The 8606-nt window shown below is 44.1% G+C and overlaps 1 long non-coding RNA gene across 1 annotated transcript; it reads left to right on the forward strand.

Annotated features, from left to right (window-relative positions):
- The first annotated feature begins 4438 nt into the window (after positions 1-4438).
- On the forward strand, positions 4439-6104 carry LOC308100235. The gene is made up of 3 exons (XR_013934424.1): positions 4439-4519; positions 5604-5746; positions 5999-6104. It is a non-coding gene; the product is annotated as an uncharacterized lncRNA (long non-coding RNA).
- Positions 6105-8606: the final 2502 nt, after the last annotated feature.

Here is an 8606-nt window from a genome sequence, read left to right on the forward strand (position 1 = left end):
TCCTCCTCCGTCTCACCAGGTCCAGGACCTGAGCGTTGCACCAGGCTCCCCCGCTCCAAACATTTCATTCTGGTGTGATGGTGTCTTGGCCCGTGGTGGTACTGTAGGCTCCCTTTGCGGCTTGCTTGAATGGCCCTCCTAAAGGCCTCACCGTGGATTTGTTGGGCTTCTTCCTCACGGAAGACACAGACTGGGGCGCCAACCCAAACTGCTCCCGGATGCCGTCTACATTCCGGCTGTCACCCGTCTCTCCGGTGGTCACCAATCTATTACTGGTTGTCACGTAGTCTATAAATTCCTATGAGCCACTATAAATAGAATAACTATAACAAAAAAACATCACATGGATGCACCTGGGACGTATCATCAGTGTTGTAGCCTGGGGTCATAGGATGTTTCGGGTCTTGCAACATACACCCTCGCCCAGGTGACCCAGCCAGGGTTGATCAACCCCCGACTTACGTCCCAGGTAGCTACCCACGGTCAGTCCTAAATAGGGAAAGACAGGGCCACTCAATACGCTTGTCCGAAACTACTCTGCCAGGAATGGGGGAGAGGAGAGGCTCTGGCACGTGGAGGGACTAGGCTCTGTGGATGGCCTCCTGGCTGGGCTCCTCCTCCGTCTCACCAGGTCCAGGACCTGAGCGTTGCACCAGACTCCCCCGCTCCAAACATTTCATTCTGGTGTGATGGTGTCTTGGCCCGTGGTGGTACTGCAGGCTCCCTTTGCGGCTTGCTTGAATGGCCCTCCTAAAGGCCTCACGTGGATTTGTTGGGCTCTTCCTCACGGTAGACACAGACTGGGGCGCCAACCCTTAGCCATATAGATAATATACATTGCAACCGCCACGACACCCCTTAAGTGCACATTTTTGTCTCCGCCGTAGGTGGAAAATATGTTTTCGCTTCGTCCCGCCGTGTGTGAGCAAACATTGTTAGCCAAGCTAACATTGGTCAAGCTCCACGTGACACGTGTCAATATGTTGACACCAATGCCTTTGATTGGCTAGAGGGACGCATGACGAAATAAAATTCTATAAATAGGTGTGTCACTTCAAAAAGTTTCTACTTTTTGAAGTGAGGTAAGACAGGATCAATCAGTCTTGATTGGAACAGTACCTTCCAGTCCAAATCACCCGTCCGTGCGTGTGTGTGTCTCTCTGAGAACACCTAACATTGGTCAAGCAAAGGCGCAGAAGGCCAAAGCTAAGAAAGCATACTCATCTACAACAGGGACATCAGGCAGTCTCCTCCACAGTTGCCCCTGTCAGCCTCACAGCTGAAGAGCTGGAGGAGGAACAGCAGAAGGTTCAAGAAGAAGAAGAATCGTATCCAGAAGGCTTTCCGTCGTACGTCGCTCGTTCCTCTGGGCAGAGACAGAATCTACAAACAATACTGTTTTTTCCCTTCCACCTGTGCTCTGTTTGTGGAGGATGATTACTTTGGGCTGACGGAGGACATGCTGGAACCCCACCCTGCATCTCTACAGGATGAACAGATGGAGGATGAAGGACAGCAGGACACACAGATGGACACCATACATAGCCCCACCTGTATCCCTGCCAGTTGCCTGCCAGTCATACGCCCCAACCAATGGGCCTTCTACAGCTCGGTGGAGGAGGTGGAGCAGCTGATGGAGGCATTGAACCCGCGAGGTCACAGAGAGAGCAGCCTCAAGGAGACGCTACACCAGGAGAAAGACAGAATCACACAGATACTGAACAACACTGCTGCTGTCAAATATAATTATAAAACCAAGGCCCCAGAATCCCTTGCTACAGCTGAGAGTTTCGTGGAGAGCCGACTCAGAGACATGCTGTTGGACATTGAGGAAAGAATCTACGAAGGAAATCTGGAAACGCTGAAGATAACGGAGAGAGAGACATGGAGATCAGCATTGGAGAGAGGACAATATGAACTGCTGGCTGCTGATGGCAGAAAGAACGGAGAGATGAATGGTGGAGAGGAGATGGAGGTGGATGACTCTCAGCCAGTGAACAGTACCGTCCACTGCCTTGCTCATGCCCTGTTTCAGATAGAACAGGAAATCGAACGCAGGTTCCTCCAAGTTCCTCTGGGCGGCGAGGAGTCCAAGAAAGACAAGAAGAACGGTAAAAACAGGAAGAAAAAATGACGACCCGTCCAGTGACAGTGACAATGGCAGTGCCAGTGGTAAGATGGTTTTGGAACGTTGGAGAGAATCTCTGCAGTCCTGCTCCAGTCTTTCCCAAGTGTTTGTCCATCTGTCCACTTTGGAAAAGAGCATCATTTGGGCAAAGTCTCTCCTCAACGCTCGCTGTAAACTGTGCAGACGGAAAGGAGACGCAGAGACTATGTTACTGTGTGACGGATGTGACGAGGACATCATTTGCAGTGTTTGAGACCCAGACTGAAGTCTGTCCCGGAAGGAGACTGGTTCTGTCCAAGCTGTCGTCCCAAGCAGCGCTCTGTCCGTCCCGTGTCTGTTTTCGCTTCGTCCCGCCGTGTGTGAGCATGGCCCCTAGCCAAGCTAACACTGGTCAAGCTCCACGTGACACGTGTCAATATGTTGACACCAATGCCTTTGATTGGCGACGCATGACGAAATACAATTCTATAAATAGGTGTGTCACTTCAAAAAGCCGTTTACGTTTCTTGAAGTGAGGTAAGACAGGATCAATCAGTCTTGATTGGAACGGTACCTTCCAGTCCAAATCACCCGTCCGTGCGTGTGTGTGTCTCTCTGAGAACACCTAACATTGGTCAAGCAAAGGCGCAGAAGGCCAAAGCTAAGAAAGCATACTCATCTACAACAGGGACATCAGGCAGTCTCCTCCACAGTTTCCCCTGTCAGCCTCACAGCTGAAGAGCTGGAGGAGGAACAGCAGAAGGTTCAAGAGCTGCAGAATCGTATCCAGAAGGCTTCCCGTCGTACGTCGCTCGTTCCTCTGGGCAGAGACAGAATCTACAAACAATACTGGCTTTTCCCTTCCACCTGTGCTCTGTTTGTGGAGGATGATTACTTTGGGCTGACGGAGGACATGCTGGAACCCCACCCTGCATCTCTACAGGATGAACAGATGGACCTAACATTACAATAAATATGAAAATTAGTATTATTGTCTGTTCACCTGCCGGAGGTTGTATCTCATTACTTATTGTATCTCATTACTTATTGTTATGATAATATAATTGCTATAATATAGTAACACGTTCTATTTTACGTAAATTAGAACATTCCTAAAGAACTATGGTTAGAGATAAGGTAGGTGATTTCATTTGATTAAAATAGCACGGGTCCGCTGGCGGAGACTTGTGCTCCGAGGAGCACATTTTCGAGTTTAAATCAATTTTCACTGAATATTCGCCCCTAGAATAGGGACGCTAGGGTTTAACTATTATACTATTATATTCCCGCTGTGGCGCTGTGTGTTCATTGACATGATCCGTTGAAGCTGATCATATTAAAGGTTTAATGACATTCACTTTTACACCACATTCAAAGTCTTTGTCCTGGTCCTTCAAAAGTGTACAAAAAGTTTTAAGTGAAAATTCAATTCCAGTGATCCATGGCAGGTGTTTTTCTCTCACATTTCTAAAGCCTTTTCAAATGCAATGAAAAAAGAAATCTTTGCCTGCGGGTGTCGCTGGTGAGGGATTTTGCCTGTCAATCATCGCCTCTGCTCCGCCCCCCCCCAAAGGAAAGGATAGGGGAGGGGAGGGGCGAGGAGGAGAGTGGGCGGGATTAATCGACTGTGACCTCACTTTCGAAGGGCCAAGCTCAGATTACTTTTCAGCCTAGTTATTCAGAAAACCCCAGACCACAGAAAATCCACTGAATGTTCTAAGTTCAGGTTTTTTGGGTGTAATTGAGGTCATAAAACCCCAAATAAAACATTGAAAATAAAAAAAGTGAAAATGAATGTCATGATACCTTTAAAGTTTAACTCTATTGTATTGATAATCCTCCAGGCATCCAGAGAGGCATCATCATTGAGAGGGCCGTCATCAGAGCAGCTGCAGTGTGTCTGCTGCTGCTGTGTATCCTACGAGCAGTGACAACCATAGACACGGCCCTGCACTGTGAGTACTGGATTGGGTTATTGTTCTTATTAAACTTTTAGTGTATTTCATTTAATGACGTCTTCCATTAATGAAAGGATTCCAAATAAGCCTATTGGTTTCTTCCTTTTCTTGCACAATAACTTGTTTTCTTTTAATATGTATTCTTTCTATTTTATATTAAAATGTGATAATAAACTAAACTAAACTAAGATCCGACTGTCTCACACAGGAACCATGACAGTGGTACTCGCTAGTACACATTGAGACATAAAGTATTCACATAAAAATACAGCTGATCAGGAACATTGTTATGCTTGACCTCACCATTAACAGTAGGAAAACCTGTTTGTCGTCACCTTTTGATCTTTTGCAGATAATTCAGCATATAACCACTTGTATAACAACTACTACAACTTGGCCCTGGAGATTAAACAGTTACAAAGTGAAGTAAACAATCTTAAGAGAGAGAGAGCAGGTGAGAATAATGGTTACACATTTTGAAGGAATATTAATTAGTGTATTATTATTATTATTGATATTTGAATTATTGTAGTGGTAAAAACAGTGAGAAAACCCTCACATTACATTTTATTGTGCCAAATCACAACAAGTACTCTCAAGACAAATAGAGCAGAGACCCAAAATTGTCCCACCGCGAGCAAGGATTTTTGCGACACTGGCTATCTTACTATCCTATCTGACTATCCTACTATACACAACACACAACACAACATAACGCCAGCAGAGACAGACGAGGCTCAAAAGTACAAAGTTAAAAGGGACTTTGGGGACATTGCAGGCAGCAGACCCAAGGCTGGGCTACACGTAGCCTATGTAAACTTGGTGTACGAGTATGTACTGTAGTCAATAAAGCGCAGAAACTTTAATTACAAAACGGTCGCATCAGTTGTGTCAGCAAGAACCCACAGTACAAGCACCCAGCGTCCTACAGTGACATAATGACCAATCGGCGGATGGGGACTTTTATAAGGTGGCTGTTTTCATACATATTTCTCCTCAGTGGGTGTATCTTAAAATTGCTGATTTTTGACTTTTCCCAAATTTAAGCTGTGGATTATATATTTTTTTATAATGGGATCTGTTGTGCCAGTTGCGGTCCCAAGTTTCAAGTTGGCACATAGTTTGGTTGCGCACATGCACATCCATAGATATGGACTCTTATCTGTTTATTGCTGGTTCATCACATGTCATTTTCCTTCACTTTTAAAAATAGCTTTTTTCTTAAATACAAAGGAAATGTCCTACTCATCACCCACTGACTAAAATGTTTGTAACCCTATAAAGATATAGGAGTATTTATTCAAGGATTTTGCCTCAAAATCAAATAGATTTTGGGTAATGGACCTAAAACCATGTCATTCTCCTAACAATAATCGGGTAATTTCTGACTTTTTGAGGGTTTGCCTTTGACTGCTACAGTATTATTACAAGTACAACCCTACTAACCCTTACTAACCCCACTCTACATGTTAGTATTAGTGATAATGCAGTATCAGTGCGTTGAAAATCCACCAGTAAAACTCCTGTTTGATGTTTAGTCAAGTTGTGTTCCAGTGGATGGCAGAAGTTTGGAAGCAGCCGTTATCACAGATCTACTGAAGAGAAAACCTGGGAGGAAAGTAGAGAACAATGTCTGAAGGCAGGGGCACATCTGGTGGTCATCAACAGTAAAGAAGAACAGGTTAGAGCAGTGGTTCCCAATCTTTTTAGCTCGAGACCCAAAAGAAAAGAAAAAATGAAATAATTTATACAAATGTTGGAATTGTTTTTAATTGATAGTTGAAAGTAGTGATTTCTTTTCTTTCAACTTTTTTTTAAATCTTTTGAAATAACAATGGGTTAGTATGAGTGCTCACTCAAGGTGTCCATCATCCACATTTGCATGTGTTGTGAGAGAAAATTTATTATGATTCAATCATGCACATATGATCAGGAATTCATCAGAGGGCTGCACCGTGGGAGTGAAGTATCATGGATTGGTCTGAACAAGACTGAGGGCAAATGGACCTGGGAGGATGGAACACCACTGACAACAGGGTGAGATTTTTTCTACAGGTTTTTCTAATGTAATTCTATCAAGTAACATATGCCGAATTTTTGGGTCCAATGCAATGATTTTGAAGAGTCATAGCCCACCAATGACCAATGTTTTCACTGATTTCTTTTCAACCTAAAAGTACAAAATCTATTTTCTAAAATGAAAAATTCTAAAATCGCAATTGGCTATTTTTTCCACCTCCTAATGACCAATAGGGATGCCTGGTTGAAAACATCGGCTGCATAATTGCTGATACCGATGTCGTCCAAAAAGTTGAATAATGGCCGGTTTATGTATCGGTCTTGCTCTAGTGATCAAAGTACAGTATGTTGTTTACTCTGCAGGTACTGGGGCAGTGGATGGCCTGATAACAATGAAAACTGGTACTGTGCAGGATACTGGAATGGAGGGATTGGAGGATGGTATAATATGTTATGTTCATATAAAAGGGCCAGGATATGTGAGATATGTTGCTCTTAGCTTCATACTGCAGATAGTGTTCTGCTTTGTGAAGTGTTAACCAGTAATAATTAATTGTGAAAATGTGAAAACCGCAGGCGCACACACACACACACACACACACACACACACACACACACACACACACACACACACACACACACACACACACACACACACACAGAGATTTGTGGATTCATACTAGGTATATAATATTACTAATTGTTATTTGTAGTCTTTTTCATTCTGCTTCTATTATGGCTCTTTAAAAAACATAATAAAAAAGAAATCATAACCTTTTGTGTAGTTGTCTATATTGCATTATTGTAATAATGTGTAGTTTGTCGCTAAATCTCAAGTCACCTGGACTTGTCTCCCCAACGCACCATTGTGCCTCAATACCAGCTACAATACCAGTGTCGCCACAATTGTTCCTTTTTTGCTAACTGTGCTATTATATTGTGTTTTTATTGTATTATTACAACTATGATATTAGGCAGATTTGGTCTAAGTCAGAGCATTTATTCCTCAGCTGTCTAAAGTACTACCACTAAGTGGCAGTGTCAGCTTGTCTGACAATGGCCCAGACTTTGATTCTCTGATGGATGATAGTTCTTGGGTGTACTTGGGTTCACCATTTGATAAAAGCACGTCAGAATCCCAAATTGTGCCAGAGAAATAAGAAATACTGGAATGCTGCTGTTGTGTCTTTGACGTCTTCCTAATAAGCTATACCCATAGCAAGCCGTTGTAAAATATAACTGTTCTCAAGACAGGCACTTGCTTTCTCACCTAGATCCTTTCTTCTCACTTAGTCATGTACATGTAGTCATAGTATGTCACATGAATGTCAAAGACCTTATATACTGTAGTGTGTGATGTCACCAGCCATGCCAAAATATGGTGTCAACCCTGGCTAAACATGTTGATGCGCCGATTAGTTTAGTTCTTTGAGAAGCGACGGGGCACCGCACTCCCTCGGGTCCTCAGCGACACACGGCAAGTTTGAAATCGATTGCTTGGACAGTTCTTGAGATTCATGAAGAACAAAATGCGAATGCACGTGTGGCGCGTGCATTCGTGAGCCAACGCAACAGATATTTTGCAATAATGTTTATTGGGGGCGCTTTGGTTTGGTGAAGCCCCACGGCCCTGAAAGACATCCAGGCCTGCCGACCAACTTCACACTGGTCACCTCACTCCCTTGACACACTTGTCACCACACTCCCTTGGGTCCTCGGTGACACACACCGGTAACCTCACTCCCTTGGGTCCTCGGTGACACCTGGTCACTTCACTCCCTTGATGGTTTGAAGTTGATCGGTCAGACAGTTCTCTGGAAGGACAGATACACAGACACGTATCTCACTACATATACCCGTATACCCTATATTAGAATTGGCTTACGGCAGGTCGGGCCGGCGGGCCAGCACACACACACACACCCACACACACGCACACACACGCACACGCACACGCACACGCACACGCACACACACATATAATTTATTATTAAATCAGTTTTTTGGGCGGTGTAGCCGCCCCTATAAGTGGGGTTGAGACACCTCGTTAGTATTAGTTTCCTGCACTGTGATTGGCCAACCTAGCCCACCTAGCTGTACTGTGATTGGCTGACTCTATTGGCTGACTCTATTCAGCACTGTGATTGGCTAGCGAGACACATGATGACATTAATAACCTATAAATAGGATTATGCACTTCCAAAAATCCATTTTTTTTGAAGTGAGCTTCCATCACTATGATGACCACTGTGATGACCACACCGCCCACTTCACACAGGGTGTGATTTTTGGGCGGTGAAACCGCCCCTATAAGTGAGGTTTGGATATTTTTACAACAAATCCTGCGCTGTGATTGGCCAAAAATGTACCCCGCCTAACCCTGCACCGTGAATGGCCAATCACAGTCTATTCAGGACTGTGATTGGCCAGTGTCACATGACACATGTGCATAGCCCTATATAAGAAACCATAACTTAAAAAAAAACATACATTTGTTTTTTTAAAGTTATGGTTTCTTCCAT

Source organism: Gymnoscopelus braueri (genome assembly GCF_963280865.1).
Source record: "Gymnoscopelus braueri genome assembly, chromosome: 14".
Taxonomy (NCBI): domain Eukaryota; kingdom Metazoa; phylum Chordata; class Actinopteri; order Myctophiformes; family Myctophidae; genus Gymnoscopelus; species Gymnoscopelus braueri.